Source organism: Cornus florida, unplaced genomic scaffold (genome assembly GCF_030987335.1).
Source record: "Cornus florida cultivar Cherokee Brave unplaced genomic scaffold, ASM3098733v1 CherokeeBrave_3.0.0_Hap2_Chr11, whole genome shotgun sequence".
Lineage (NCBI taxonomy): Eukaryota > Viridiplantae > Streptophyta > Magnoliopsida > Cornales > Cornaceae > Cornus > Cornus florida.
In genome coordinates this window covers 9,620,199-9,636,951 of record NW_026775581.1, presented here as the reverse complement: position 1 = coordinate 9,636,951, position 16,753 = coordinate 9,620,199, and the positions used below count along the sequence as shown (strand labels likewise).

General features: G+C 38.8%; 1 pseudogene; it reads left to right on the top strand.

The window, feature by feature from the left end:
* The first annotated feature begins 15,817 nt into the window (after positions 1–15,817).
* LOC132287394 (small nucleolar RNA R71) lies at positions 15,818–15,916 on the top strand (annotated as a pseudogene).
* The last annotated feature ends 837 nt before the right edge of the window (positions 15,917–16,753 follow it).

The following is a 16,753-nucleotide window of genomic DNA, read 5'->3' as shown; positions in this document are numbered from 1 at the left end:
AGGAGCAGATTTTCACCATGGATTTAGCCCTTAAGGGTTGGAGCTTCATCATCATGAGTGGCTAGACATCCTTTTGGGGCTAGAGTTAGCCCCAAACATGCTTTCTTTACCTAATCTTGTGTAATTTTGAGGGATTTGTGTTGTAATGCATATTTTGACTCTTGAACTTATGAAGATCTTGATTATTCATTGAGTTCTATGGATTAATGCTTCTAATTGATCATTTTCTCTATCTATATGTCTATGTATGCTAGAGTAGATGCTCACCTCTAGATTTAATGTTATTGATGCATGTCTATGTGTATTAATGCCTTTAATCTTGAGATTGTCAAAATATGAAGTTCTTAATGTAATGCTCTTGTTATGTCTCTAGATGGTTCATACTTATTCCTTGATGGATTGTGCTTCTCTTTTAAGTAGTGCAGTGTTAGTTGGGGAAACAATTCATGCTTGTTCTTTGATGTTCTATGCTTTTGAATGCAAGAAGCATATGCTCTAATATTGTGGTGTAATGGAATTTTGAGCTTAATGAAGGATTAATGACTAGTTATGATATGTTGTATCTTTCACATGTGTTTAGACAATTTATTCCTCTCCCAATAGATATTTTGTACCTCTCACATGATGTTTAGATAATGCATGTTTAACTAAATCATCCTTATGGATTGCTTGGACTATGAGCTTAATGAAAGGTTCAATGACTTGAATTGTTATTTTGTTATCTTCACATGATGTTTAGACAATATATTCCTCTACCAATAGATGTATTATGGCCTCACACATGTTGATTGAGACAATTTGCACTTGTTGAGTCACCCTTGCCAATTGAATGTCTTTTACACACACAACATTGTTGCAACACATTCATTTCCCTTATTAGTCACTCAATTATGGTTTGGAATAGTATTATTTTGTGGTGATCTCTACACCCCAAGACCTTTTCTTCTTACTTACTCTTTATCTTATTGCATTACTTTATTATAGTTTAGCTCATTTAGTATAATCAACCAACCAATCAATTGTGTGATCACTCGACCTACTAACCCTAATTACCATAGTTTCACAATTCGATACACCATCAAATCCCTTGGGACGATCCCTACTCGCCCTATCTATATTTTATATAGAGAAAGGTAGTAGTGGCTTTCTATAAATGTAAAACTTGGCCACCTCCTAAATTCACAACTCTTCAAGCTTGACTTGGTATCGCGACCCTTGTAAAGGACCGGTCAGTTTTTGGCGCCGTTGCCGGGGATTTTAAATTGGCAACGTCGAATTGTGAAATTCAATTAGGATTAGTACTCTTTTGATCATGTCTTTACTTTCTTTTTATTTCTTGTTTTTTTTTTTATTACTTATTAAGTTTGTTCTTCATTAACAAGGTGCATTGAGCAAGGAGCTAGCAAAGAACTTCAAAGCTAAGGAGCAAAGCAAGCAAAAAGGAAAAAAATGCTAAAAATGAAGAGTTGCTAAAAAATTTTTTGCTAAGCTAAGCTTTTAAATTTGGAGTTAAAGTGCTAAAGGACCATTGTGAGACCTTCTTACTCAATCTCCTTAGTTAAATCGGGGGCCCACGTGGAGGCATTTATTTGACATACATTGCATTTGAAAATTGTGGTTGTGAAGTTTAATTGCATTGTTGAGAAAGTTGCTTATTCGTGTTGCATTGTGCATGCATGGTCGTCGTTCATTGAGACCTACTCTTGTCCCTCTTGATTTTCATTTAGAATCCACTATTAGGAATCCAAGGGGAAGAGGAAGTTCACATAGAACCAATCTAGCAATGGATGCTCTCAATGATGATCATGTTGAAGACCTTGGTCACATAGACCAACAAGGCATCCTTCATCCTAATGTGCAAAATGATAATATGCAAGTTCCATTAGGCATGCCTAGGCCATACATTCATCAACCTCCTCAACAACAAGGCCAAATTCCAATGGGAATTCCAAGGCCAATGTATGCACCACAACCCCCCATCATTAATCAAGCTCAATATAACCAAGGTGTCCATGTTGCACCTCAAGTTACTAATCCACCACTCGCATTAAGAGATCACTATGTGCCTAATGAGTATAATGCACCTACATGCATTCAATTGCCACCATTATGAGATTAAAGCATAAACTATCCAAATGCTACCTAACTTTCATGGACTTCCTAGTGAAGAACCTTACAAGCATTTGGATGAGTTTCTTGAAGTTTGTTCTACCGTTCGATACACGGACATGCTGGAAGAAGTTTTAAGGCTGAAACTTTTTCCATTCACCCTTAAAGATAAGGCGAAGTATTGGTTTAACAACCTTAGGCCTTTTTCTATAACTTCTTGGGCAGAAATGCAATAAGAATTTTTGAAAAAGTACTATCCGGTTTCTAAGACTAATGCTATGAGAACCGCCATTAGAGAATTCACACATGGGGAGGGAGAAACTTTCCACGAGGCATGGGAACGCTTCAATGAATTGCTTAGGAAGTGTCCTCACCATGACATGCCTAAATGGCAATTGGTCCAATTCTTCTTTGAAAGCTTATCGGACAATTATAAAGGCATGGTTGATGCTTCAATGGGAGGTTCTTATATAGACCGGCAAGAGGAAGACGTGTGGCGTCTTTATGAGAGCATGAGTGAAAACTCTTTGGATAGAACATTGTCATCTAGGAATGGTAGAAATTCTCAAGGTAGGAAGAGTGTTGGCTTGCATCAAGTTGACCACTCAAATGATATAACCGCCGAGATGAAGTCTTTATCTCAAAAGTTTGATCAATTGATCAATCAAAACTTGGCGAATCAAGTGTTTTCCTTTCCTAACCATTCTCCTAGAGCTCAAAATGAATCATGTATGACTTGTTCTAGTGTTCTTCATTCTACTTCTAATTGTCCTCATGGACAAATTCAAAATGAACCCATTGAGCAAGTTAATGCAACATTTGTGAACCAAGCGAACAATCCTTATGGTAACCATTACAATCCCGGTTGGAGGAATCATCCTAATTTTTCTTGGAAAAACCAAGGGGAGGGCTCAAACTCTTCCCAAGGCGGTTTTCAAGGGAAATACATTCCACCTCCACTTCAAAACCAAGGATCCCAAGGTTCAAGACCATATAACTCACAAGGAAATCAATTTCTTAATTCTCATTTTCCTAACCAATCATATTCTCAAGGAAATTCTAGACGTTCCGCTTTTAAGGAAAAGGTTTTAAATGCTTTGGGCACTCTAGAAGCAAATACTCAATTGTTGCATTCTCATTCTCAATCAATTGCCAAGCTAGAAACCCAAGTAGGGCAAATAACTGAAACACTTAATGCTAGAGAGAAGGGAAAGATGCACATGAATGCCCCAATCAAACAACAATGTGTTGTAGAAACCAAATCCTCATTGGAAGGGCATAATGTTAAGCATGTCAATGCGGTAACAACCTTGAGAAGTGGTAGGGTAGTAGACAATCAAGTTAGAATGCCTAATAAAGAGAGTGAAACGGTACAACCTCAAGTTGTCACCCGTCCCGTTCCACACCCTATTCCTCCTTCATTGCATGTGCATGATCTTGAGAATGAGAAGCCCTCAAATTGTGAGTTGAAAGATGATTTCCAAAGAGATTCATTGAAAACAGTGTTGAAAAATGTGTTTGAGAAAAGTTCTTTGAAAAATGTTATTCATGATTCTTCTTTGAAAAGTGTTTTAAAATCCAATGAATTAAACAAGTCCAATGCTGAGAATTCTTTGAAAGAAAATGCTGAAAGAGTTTTTAAAAAAGCTCCATTTCCGAACGCCTTGAAAGGGTCCATTTCAAAAAAAAGGCAAAAGACCAAGAACAGTGAGATAATGGATATGTTTAGGCAAGTCAAAGTCAATCTTCCACTTTTGGATGCAATTAAGCAAATTCCGACTTATGCCAAATTCTTGAAGGACTTATGCACCCAAAAGCGGAACAACAAGAGCCAAACATCAAAGAAAGTGGTCTTAACCGAACAAGTGAGTTCCATTCTACAACACAACACTTTGCCAAAGTTTAAGGACCCCGGTGCACCTACAACATCTTGTATCATTGGTGAACATGTCATCAACCGGGCATTTCTTGACTTAGGGGCTAGTGTTAACCTTCTTCCCTATTCGGTTTATGTCAAATTGGGCCTAAGTGAATTGAAACCGACGTCGGTGGTTTTACAACTTGCCGACCGATCCATTAAGAAGCCTAGGGGGATAATTGAGGATGTGTTGATTAAGATTGATAAGTTCTTCCCGGTTGACTTTGTCGTCATTGACACGGAACCGGTGCCCAATCCAAAGAACCAAATTCCGGTTATCCTTGGCCGTCCTTTCTTGGCAACCTCAAATGCCAACATAAATTGTAGGATGGGGATAATGAAGATTTCTTTTGGGCACATGAGAATGAAGTTGAACATCTTTAACCCCACACCCAATCCATTTGACAAATATGAGGAAGAGGTTAATGTGGTAGAGGAATATCGTGATCTTGCTTGTGAAAGGAATGAGCTTTTGTGTATGAACAATGTTTCAAAGCCTTCATCTTCATCTTCAGCATTGCATGCAAGAAAAGTGATTTCGAACTCTTGTTGTGAAAGGGCGTGGAAGCCCAAGGAAAGTTTTGACAAGGAACTCAAGACGTCTTTTGAGTTTACCCCAACAAGTTCTTCCAAGAACCATTTGTTGGGAGTGACTCGAAACATCTCTCATCCCAAAAAGGAGGGGATGCATTGCAAGATCTTTGATCCGGGTTAAAAGAACCCTAGGTCTTGCTAGAGACGTTAAAGACTAGCACCGAAATTCGTAGGATGTCAAAACCCTATTCCTCCCTCATTTCTATCTTGCATTTTGATTCTTGCGAAGTCTAGATACTGTTTTGTGGTTCATATACATTGGAAGGAACTGAGTAAGGGATTACATGAGCATTCAAGTCATTTTGAGCATTTAGGCATAATTTCGATTGATCCAAGTTTTGGTTCGATCGATCGAACATTGGTTCGATCAATCCAACTATGGACTCGATCGATCCAGCTCTCATTTTGCACCCAACACTTAGACAAATTTTGGACTTGCATCCAAATTCCAAAATGCATGCTCTCGGGATCTCCAAATTTTCAAAAGTTCGATCGATCGTAAACCATTTCGATCGATCGAACTACCTTTCGATCGATCCAACATGTGGTTCGATCGATCATGAGTCCCAACACTTAGAAAAATTTTCAGGCCTCATCCATTTTTCAAAAATGTATGCTCTCGGGACTTTTCAAAATTTTTCATGTTCGATCGATCGAATTCCAAGTTCGATCGATCCAAGGTTCCAACACGTGTCAACTCTTGAGCCCTTAAACTTGTACATTCTTTATCCTCTTCGATCGATCGAAATCTTTCTTCGATCGATCGAAATTTGCGTCTCATTGTTTTTAAAATAAAACCGAGTTGGATCGATACACTTGGATCGATCCAACCTCGAAACAAACCCTAACCCTAAGTCTGCCTTTCTCTCAATCTCAAGCTCAATCCGGCCAACCTCCATCCCAATCATCTTCCCCATCTCCGGCGAGCCAATTCCGTCAAGGATAAGCTCCATTTTCATCGCAGCTTTGCCCCTTCTCTTTCATCTCATCTCTCTCGGTTTAGAGGTAAACCGAATGCAATTTTCTTGATTCCAAGCTTAAATTTATGCATGTTATTGATTGTTTATGTTAAATCCTATTCAATATGTATGAATCATTCATTGTTGAAGCTTCAATTTCATGATTACATGCTATACATACACACATGCATTCGGCCAAACCAAAAGTGGGGGTTTTTGATTTGATTTGAAGTTGGGGAGTGTTTGGGTGTTGTTGATTGTATGAATGGTGTGTAGATGGGCCCACAAACACATTTGTGTGGGCCCCGTACTCTAGATCTCACAGATCTGCGACTTTTCAAATTCGGCATTCGCACAGTTCGATCGATCGAACTTGTGCTTCGATCGATCGAAGTAGTGAACTTCATTTCACTACCTTCGATCGATCCAATCTTATGTCGTCTTCATGCTATCTTTATATGCACAATGCCTGTGATATTCCACATTAGATGCATTTCATACCTACATTGCTTAGCATGATTCACATTTCATCACTGTCATAGATTCATGTCATCCATATTTTGTCTATCTTATTTGACATGAATATTTCTATATTATGCTTCAAATTATTTATTCTGGTACTGATTTTCATTGCAAGTTTTTCTGTTTGCAAACCATGGATACAAATGCCACTTCTTCTGCTTCTGCCATTTCTGAGCCTCATGATCCGATGCCTCGCTTTGAAGAGCGATTTCAGATTCTTGAGGATATGCTAGTTACCCTTAGAGCTGACTTTGCTACCCTTCGTCTGACTCTAGTGGCTGCCCTCAGGAATGAAATTGCTTGCCTGCGCGGAGAGATATTGACTGCTATTGAGGGCCTCACAAGCGAAATCCGCACAGTCCACCCTACGCATCCCGCTCCCTCTATCTGATATCTTTCTATGCTCTATATCTCTGATATGCCTCTGCCACATTTGTGATACTTTTATTTTTGCAGCCAGACCTGTCGGCTTTGACTCTGGATGTATTGCACTTTATTATCATTTCTTATCTATGATGGATGTCTTATGATTTTATCTTGATCTATCACTGTTTGATCCATCAGGTGTATCCCAATCGCTTCAGTGAGAGAGTACCACCCGATTTTTCAGGACCACCTTACACCTCTCTCTATTCTCTATCTTTCATCCCATTTACACTTGCATGTCCACTGTGCACTGATTATCCTACTTTGTTATCTAATGAGTTTATCCGAGTGCAAACTTTTCAGGACCACAGTTTATCCCAAGTTTGGGGGGGCCATGCCACCCACTTTGGATACTTCTATCCCGATCATTCATGTCTACAGCACTGGTATACTCTTTCCTTTGTTCTCTTCATACATTGAGGATAATGTGCAGTTTAAGTTTGGGGGTATTGGTGTATGTTTCAGTGTTGCTTTAAAATTCAAATTTTGAGCATGTCTTGTGTATTTGAGGGATATTTCTATACTTGGTCCATTTCTAGCTATGATTTTGATCTTTTGAGGACTATATTGCTTAAAATTTAAAAATTGCTTGACTTGAGAGTCCAATACTCCTTGTATGCCTTTTGAATGCCATTTAGGAGTAAATTTTTCAAAAAAAAAAAAAAATTAATATCATGCTTGCACTTGTGGTCCACATCATCTTGATTCTGTGATTGTTTTGAGATTCATTCTAGGATTCTACACTAGCACCGGCGCACGCTAGCATTCAATTGTGGGGTACATGCTTTGTTGATTATTGAATTGGTTATATCCCAATTGGGCTAGTAGTGCATTGAAAGCTTTCATTCTTGATAAAGGTGGATAACAACCCATTTTCATTGAGTAGCCGGGATTCTTGCCTCATTAAGTAGTGAACTTCTCGCGCCAAAAGGTGGAGGGCCCAAACTCTAGGTTAATAATTGATTAAAAAAATATATAAAAAAAAATTAAAAAAAAAAAGTTGCAAAAGCAATAAAAGTAAGGACTTCTCCCAAAAGGTGAGAAGTAGGAAATGATTAGATGGTTTTTGTCTTGATTTGTAGCCTAGTTGATTTGAGTTTGTAAGTCCGTAGGGGTGTCTTAACACCTAATGCCCTAAAGCCATCTGGTTTGGGAGTCATTGACCCAAAGCTCGCTACATGAATCTTCTAGAAAGCTTAAGAGATCAACACATTGCACAATATTTCCATCTTTGATCCTCAATAAAAAATAAAAAAAAGAAAAAAGAAGAAGAAAATGAGTGAAAAGAATAAGTGCACCTAGACCAATAAAGCTTTAATAAAAGGTCCACTCTCTTATCTTGATGATCGGTACTAGATTTGTGTGCTAGTTTGAGGGTAAGGATGTGATTACTTCTCTAGTTGGCTAAGATAGCAACACACTTGATGCCAGACCTCTCACATGGATTCTAGACCTGTTTCGATTTTCATGATCATTTTCTTGATATGTGGAGGACCATACTTGCTTGCTTGATATTGAAATTTTGGAAGATTGCTTAGAAACGGTTGAAAAATTGCATACTTGAGGTAGTTTTCTCCCAATGCTTGTTTGCAATATTGGTGCCTCTTTTGAAAGAATGAGCTTAATGTTTGTGGGTACCATTTCTGGAAACCCTCACGAGACTTTACTCGTCCACTAGGGGTAACCTAGGGGTTTAAAAGGCTTGTTGCATTTGCTAAATGCAATCGTGTTCCCTACGAAAATGATGTTATCATTTTACTTGCTTTCCAGTTTATACTTGTATAGTTGTTTATTTCATTCCTTTACTTCATAGTTCATTGCTAGGGACTAGCAATATTTAAGTTTGGGGGTGTGATGAGCACTGAAAAGTGCGCATTTAAACCCGTTAAGCTTAAGCATTCTAGTACCTTTATCTATCTTACTTTGCCGTTTTAGACTTATTACGTGTTATTTATATTTTCAGGCACTAATCCCAAAATTTAGCTAACTCAGCCAAATAAGAGCTTAATTGAAACAATCCTGAGATAAACCAAATGAGGGAGCAAAGTGGAGAAAGAAAGGAGCAAAAAGGAATCAAGTTGTGCAGCTGAAAAGTTCGATCGATAAAACTTAGAGTTCGATCGATCGAACATCTATGATCGATCACAGTACTTCTCGATAGATCCAACCTTGGCCTTTGCTGAAATTCCAAGTTCGATTGATCGAACATCACCTTCGATCGATCGAACCCTATTTTGTCCTATTCAAATGATTGATCTTATCCACAGCTGTACGCCTACCAACCACTTTTGTCTTTTTCCCCATAAATATCTTGAAAATATCCCAGCCTTGTCATTATCCGGAGGAGTCAGACCACTTTGATCGATCCAAGATGCAGTTCGATCGATCGAACCCATTTTCGATCGATCCAAGTTAAGGTTCGATCGATCGAACTTCCTCCAGCGAGAAAAAGTTAAAGTCCAGCTCATTTATTCCGTCCTTCATCCAATGATTGGAGAATATGCCTTGCACGACCACAGCTCATCATAGGGTGTATTTGACCTACCTATATAAGGAATATGATACACTTTTTGAGGGAGTCTCTTGTCACACATTGAAAATCATCTTGGAGGCTATTCTTGGAGAGGAAGAAGGGAGGAAGCTAGAGCAACCTTTGGAGGAGACCTTCATCATCAAGGAGCAGATTTTCACCATGGATTTAGCCCTTGAGGGTTGGAGCTTCATCATCATGAGTGGCTAGACATCCTTTTGGGGCTAGAGTTAGCCCCAAACATGCTTTCTTTACCTAATCTTGTGTAATTTTGAGGGATTTGTGTTGTAATGCATATTTTGACTCTTGAACTTATGAAGATCTTGATTATTCATTGAGTTCTATGGATTAATGTTTCTAATTGATCATTTTCTCTATCTATATGTCTATGTATGCTAGAGTAGATGCTCACCTCTAGATTTAATGTTATTGATGCATGTCTATGTGTATTAATGCCTTTAATCTTGAGATTGTCAAAATATGAAGTTCTTAATGTAATGCTCTTGTTATGTCTCTAGATGGTTCATACTTATTCCTTGATGGATTGTGCTTCTCTTTTAAGTAGTGCAGTGTTAGTTGGGGAAACAATTCATGTTGGTTCTTTGATGTTCCATGCTTTTGAATGCAAGAAGCATATGCTCTAATATTGTGGTGTAATGGAATTTTGAGCTTAATGAAGGATTAATGACTAATTATGATATGTTGTATCTTTCACATGTGTTTAGACAATTTATTCCTCTCCCAATAGATATTTTGTACCTCTCACATGATGTTTAGATAATGCATGTTTAACTAAATCATCATTATGGATTGCTTGGACTATGAGCTTAATGAAAGGTTCAATGACTTGAATTGTTATTTTGTTATCTTCACATGATGTTTAGACAATATATTCCTCTACCAATAGATGTATTGTGGCCTCACACATGTTGATTGAGACAATTTGCACTTATTGAGTCACCCTTACCAATTGAATGTCTTTTACACACACAACATTGTTGCAACACATTCATTTTCCTTATTAGTCACTTGATTATGGTTTGGAATAGTATTGTTTGGTGGTGATCTCTACACCCCAAGACCTTTCCTTCTTACTTACTCTTTATCTTATTGCATTGCTTTATTATAGTTTGGCTCATTTAGTATAATCAACCAACCAATCAATTGTGTGATCACTCGACCTACTAACCCTAATTACCATAGTTTCACAATTCGATACACCATCAAATCCCTTAGGACGATCCCTACTCGCCCTATCTATAGTTTATATAGAGAAAGGTAGTAGTGGCTTTCTATAAATGTAAAACTTGGCCACCTCCTAAATTCGCAACTCTTCAAGCTTGACTTGGTATCGCGACCCTTGTAAAGGACCGGTCATCTACTCTAGCCCCCATCCCTCTTAAACCCTCAAACCATCCACTCTCTCTCCCAATTCCTCCTAATCCTCTCATTCATTCATCTCACCAATCATCATCTTCCAATTTCCATCCTCATCATCCATCATTCAAGCTTGAGGGGATTGAGTCCTACACTTTGGGTAAGTGTTTCTACCTTTCTTTTTCTTTAAATTTTTGCACTAAGGAGGATGGGATTCTTGTTCTGAGGGATTGGTGATTGTTTGGTTGTGATCGAATGTCCATTACAGGTTAGAATTTTAGGGTTTTCGCATTTCTAACCTTATTTTTGCTCTCTTCCCAATTCTGCTGCACACCAGGTGTTTGATAGAAATCTTGAACTAATTTTCTTCTTTCCAATGGCTCTTAGGGTTGTTTCCAAGCATGCTCGTGCATCTGAGGGCCCTTCTAATGTGCCTCCGACCCCAAATTGGGCTGAATGGCCAATTGAAACCGAAGCAAGATTCGACATTGCAAATAATTTCGAGAACAATTCGGAGACCGCATGGTCCATCCGCGAAATTGAGGGCCTGTGGCCTCGCCTCTCTTTTCAAACCATGCGCTCATTCTTACTACCCGCGTGTGGTCTATCTGTTCTATACCAACATGGTCCACTCATGTGGGGAACCGGACAAACTCAAAACCACTATTGATGGCTATGATTATGAATTTGACCTGGATGACCTTGCTATAGCTATGGATTGCCCATTGGTTTCACCGGTGGATGAGGCGGGCCTCCCCCTTTATGTTGAAGGTCCCGATCAGCTTACCTTGGTAGACATTGTGGGAGAAATTTGTCATGGTCTATTCACCGGCAACAGAACCACAAGCACCAATAAATCCTTCTTACTATGCCAGCTGTGGTTTCTTGATTCGGTCCTAGCCAAGAACGTCCTACCCATGCCAGGCCATTTCGAGCATAAGGGGGATTTTCTGAAAACCCTCTACTATGCAGAAAAGGAGTATTGGTTTTGTGTCCCACAGCTTGTCTGGGATCAATTGCTAAAAATCTACAATGAATTAATCTTGGTTCAGTCGCGCACCACCACCACCTGGGCATTCCCATTTCCATACCTTATTATAAGGTTGCTCAAAAATGCGGGATTCTGAGCTCCCCGTGGTGAGAAGAAAGAGAAAGATGTGTTGAACTTCAACCTTGGGGTCTGGAAATCCAGTACAGTTCAGCTTCAGACGTCCCGTTAGGCCCGCATTAGTGGCGAGTTGGATTGGGGTGCTCCGGCTCCCCTTGTGGCTCCTGCCCCTCCTGCTCATGGCTCCTGCCCCTCCTGCTCATGATGCCCCCGCTGCTCTAGCTGCCCCTTTTGTACTGCCGTCGGATGTCATGACTCACGCCGACTATCTCGCCTTGAATGCTCGTCTCGATGCATTTACCTTGCGCTTTGACGCCATAGAGGGTGTCGTCCAGAAGACTCAGGAGAATCAAGAGATTCTACAGGCTATGCTCCAATCATTGATTGACTGTGTGCCTAGCGCACCTGGTGCTTCCTCCTCTACTCCGATGGTGGAGTGATTTCATGTTTTTCGTTTTATTTCCCTTTTCAGTAGTACTTTCTAGACTTATTTTGGGCCGCGTTTGGCATTTGCTTTTCAGTTTTTCTTTTGAACTTATAACTGCATCACTTTTGCTACTTTACATGGATTATAGTTTTTAGTCGAATAATTGCAGTTATTTTCATTGAATTTGGATTCATATGATTATTGCTTTATATAGATGTCTTTTGACATGTTTTTGAAACCAAGTTTGGAATTTTATTCATTCTCTTTGCTTGTCCCTTGTCTTCTCACATTGATACTCATGGAATTCACGAGGTGGCCTATTTTTGCACCGCCACTCCAATCCTCTCAACTTGGTACTATTGTTCCTTTCTCCCTTTGTTCATTCTCTTTGCTTGTCCCTTGTCTTCTCACATTGAGGACAATGTGACATTCAAGTTTGGGGGTGCATGTACATGCTATTACATTTTTGGTGCATGTGCATGTTATTGCAGTTTTGACGATTTTTGCTCATTTTTTATGCTCGTAAGTTAATAAAATCATATTGTTTAAAGCAATGATAGTGTAATCATGGAACTTTTTGAAGGTTGAAGCATGTGCTTAATACTTTGTGTATAGAAGCTAAGAAAATTTTTGAAAATAAATAAACTTTTGAAATAAGCATGTTGATTCAAAATCGGTTTGTATAAAGACTTCAATTAAATTTTCGTCGGATTTCATACTCTGTTATGCTTCACATTGCACATTTGCACACTGGAAACCTAATTGTGAGTCATGCAACCCAAATTGACCTTGATCGGGACTCAGTGATCTGAATTAATGACCCTAATGAATGGATATCCTTGGCATTTGTCTTAATAAAAATAAAAAATAAATAAATTAATTAATGACTAGTTGAAGTTCGTAACCTTTCTAACTCGAGTTATTAAGCCCTAGGAATGTTTCTACATTTAGCACCCTAAAGCCATCTGGCTTGGGAGTTGTTAGCCTAACACTTGTTACATGGGTTGGTTAGAAAGCTTAAGGGATTTTCGACATTGCACAACCATAGTATGTTTCATTTTGAGCTAGAATAAAATTTTCAATAAGCAACAAAAGTTGTATTGTGAATAAAGTTATACCTTGGGGACCTCATTTAGAAGGAGATGTAATGATATGAAAAGGTGTTCTTGGGATTGGAAAACGAGGGTAAAAGCCGCATATTGGGAATTCGGCTTACTTTCACTGAAGTTAGAGTTTATGTTATTTAAGAGATGACAATTGAAGTTTTTATATAGAACTTGATGATTGATGTTTTAAAGTTGATCTTGTTTTGCCATTTTGTGTGTTAAGGCTTCATATATGCAAGGTAGTCTGTTTAATGTCTATCTTCGAATTTTCTGTGTTTCAAATCATAGTTGAGCTTCGTCGATATTTTTGTTTCATGTTTGATGCATGTGTCAGCATTTCATTGGTCGTCAGTTTCATTAAGCTCTTTATTTTGTTTTGCTAAGGGACTAGCAAAATGTAAGTTCGGGGGTGTGATAAGCGCCGAATATTACATATTTAAGTGCCCTTTCTTGCATTAGTTAAGTCCATTATTAGAAGATAATGTACAGTTTTAATTCATTTGTGTATTTATTTCTGATTTTAGGTATTTTGCCCGAGAATGATCAAAGAAGCGGTTTTGACATCCTTTGTGTTGAAATACGTGCGCCGTGTCGGGGAGTCATCCTTTGGATCAAACCTCTTCTGTTGCCGTTATTGTGAAGACATGGCTTAGTGTTTCAGAGTGGAAGTGTGTCTTCGCTCCAGCTTAAAGAGGCTTTCAACAAAATAAAGCCTTGTTGAAGTGCAGCTGCAAGCACCGCGGGCGCCTGCCGAATTCCACACCTCTCTGCCAGCTTTCGCGGACCCTTGCTGAGCTCCCGCAGAAGCCCCCGCGAACTCCCGCGGGTGCCCGCCGCGCCATTGCGGGTGCCCACCAAACGCACCAGTAGCATCCTCGCAAGGCCAGGCCACCGCGGGCGCCCGCAGAACTTCAGAAGGCAGTTCAACTGCCCCTGATTTTCAGCTTTTTGGTCCCCTTATCCTTCTTTTGTGTGGTCTAGCTTCATGCAGAGGGGGGAGCTCGGGATTGTGAGTATGGGGAGTAGGTTTTGGATAAATAAAGGGGGGAAGGTGATCTCATATCATATATATAACATTTTTGAGATCTAGAGAGGGGAGAAGTGTTCTTGGAGCAAGGGTGCAGAAATGAAGGGATATTCTTCTTCCTCTTCATTCCTTGTAGCATTAATGGGTAACTAAACCTCCATCTAGGGAGGTGATGAAACCCTTCCTTGTAAGTATGTTTAATTTTTTATTTATTTTTGGGAATGAAATGTATATGTGGCCAAGTTCCATAATCTATAGCATATTACAATTTGTAATGAATGTTTTTAATTATAAATGATCATGTTGAATCAAATGTTCTTGTCTTAGATTATTTATTCTCATGGTTGTATGGCTAGTATTTTCATAGTGACAATGGAAACGAGATTATGGAATGGTTTTAATGGCATGGTTTTTGAGAAACTTGTTAATCCATAGCTTAAGAATTTCTTTTGATGGGTTAATCTTGCATCTTGATTCCATGTGCTTTTACCATTTAATTAAGGGTTTGATAATCTCTAGCTTAGCGAGCATGTCTAAGGTTACACCATAGTCTAGATAGCTCAAGCATGTGAAGTTTTGATAGGTTATTCTTACCTTGTGATTAAATGAATTTCTTGAAGATATTGTAGTAATTATGTGTTGCTATGTATCATGGTCATGTATGTACATTAATTCCCCAAATCAATCATATACTTAGCATGTGTAAAGGGTAAGAGTGGATTCACTTCCGTAGACCTCTCTATCTAGATCTTCTCTTTCTAAACTCCTTGCAATTTACTGTTTTATGCATTTCTCAATTCATAGCTTAAGTGACAAACCAACAAATCCTCATCACCCCTTTATCATTCTAAAAATGATTCTAGACACCTAAGTTGCTATAAACTAGCAGTCCCAGTGGTTTGACTTACCCAACCAATAGCCCTATTTTACAATGATTTGTGCTATTGCAAAAAGGTTGATTTATAATTGATAGTCCAGCCTTCGATTAGCGGATAAAACTTTTTCTTCAAATGCGGGACTCCTTGAAGTTCCTTGAGAATATGAAAATTGGTTTGGAAAATAAGAATTTGAAAATTGGTTTCCATATGATGCTTGGTAAGATGAACGATAACCTTGGGAACCTTGGCCTTACATTGGGGGCAGAACATACTTGCCTTGGAAACCACTTTGGGGTGGGTTTGAGCCTTTCCTTTGGCTTTTCCAAAAGAAGTTTGGATGGTTCCTCCACCCGGCATTATAATAGGTGCTATAGGGATTATTCCCTTGGTTAGCAAAAGCGGCATTCACTTGTTCATGGTGTTCACTTTGCACATATTTATGGGGACAATTGGAAGTAGAATGTAAAACACTAGAACAAGTCATGCATGATTCATTGGAAGGATGATGAGTATGATTAGGGGTGGAAGACACTTGGTTCATCGAATTTTGGTTAATAAAAAATTGATCAAACCTTTGGGATAAAGACTTCACTTCGGCGACTATATCATTAGAATGGTCAACTTGATATAAGTCGACATTCTTTCTTCCACCTAAATTTCTACCATTTTTAAATGATAAAGATCGATGCATTGAATTTTCACTCATGCTCTCATATAAGCGTCATATATCATCTTCATGCTTATCAAGATAAGAACCACCCATAGAAGCATCAACCATTCCTTTATAATTATCCGACAAACTTTCAAAGAAAAATTGAACCAATTGCCATTTAGGAATGTCATGGTGTGGACACTTCTTAAGCAAATCGTTTAATCGCTCCCATGCCTCATGAAACATTTCCCCTTCCCCTTAAGAAAATTCTCGAATTGAAGTTCTCATTGAATTGGTCTTTGATACAGGATAGTACTTTTTCAAGAACTCTTGTTGTATCTCTGCCCAAGAAGTTATCGAAAAATGCCTTAAATTGTTAAACCAGTATTTTGTTTTATCTTTAAGGGTGAAAGGGAAGAGTTTTAACCTTAAAACATCTTCCGGCATGTCCGTGTATTTCACGGTGGAACACACTTCAAGGAACTCATCCAAATGCTTATAAGGTTCTACACTTGGTAGCCTATGATAATTGGGAAGCATTTGAATTATTTGTGGTTTAATCTCATAATGGTGTGCTCTAAATGAAGGTAATTGAATGCATGTTGGTGCATTATACTCATTTGGCACATAATGGTCTTTTAAAGCAAGAGGAGGATTTACAACCGGTGGCTCTACACGAGCACCATGATTTACTTGAACAATAGGAGGTGGAGGTGGAACAAAAATTGGCCGAGGCATTCCCAATGGAACTTGGCCTTGTTGTTGTGGAATGAAAGGTCTTGGCATACCTAATGGTACTTGAATCTTATCATGGTGTTGATGCATATTAGGGTGAAGGACGCCTTGTTAATCGATGTGACCAAGGTCCTCTACATGGTCCTCATTATGTTCCTCCATTGATGAAATGGAGTTCCTAGAATTATCCCTTCCCCTTGGATTACGGACAATGGATTCAAGATTCAAATTTAATGGGGCAAGAGTATGATTCAACGACCTACGACCATGCATGCACAATCAAAACAAACAACAACTCAACAACAAGCAATTAGCAAGCACTTCTCCTCCACAACAAGTCAATTAACTAACCTCAACATACATTGATCCCATACTCCCATGCTTT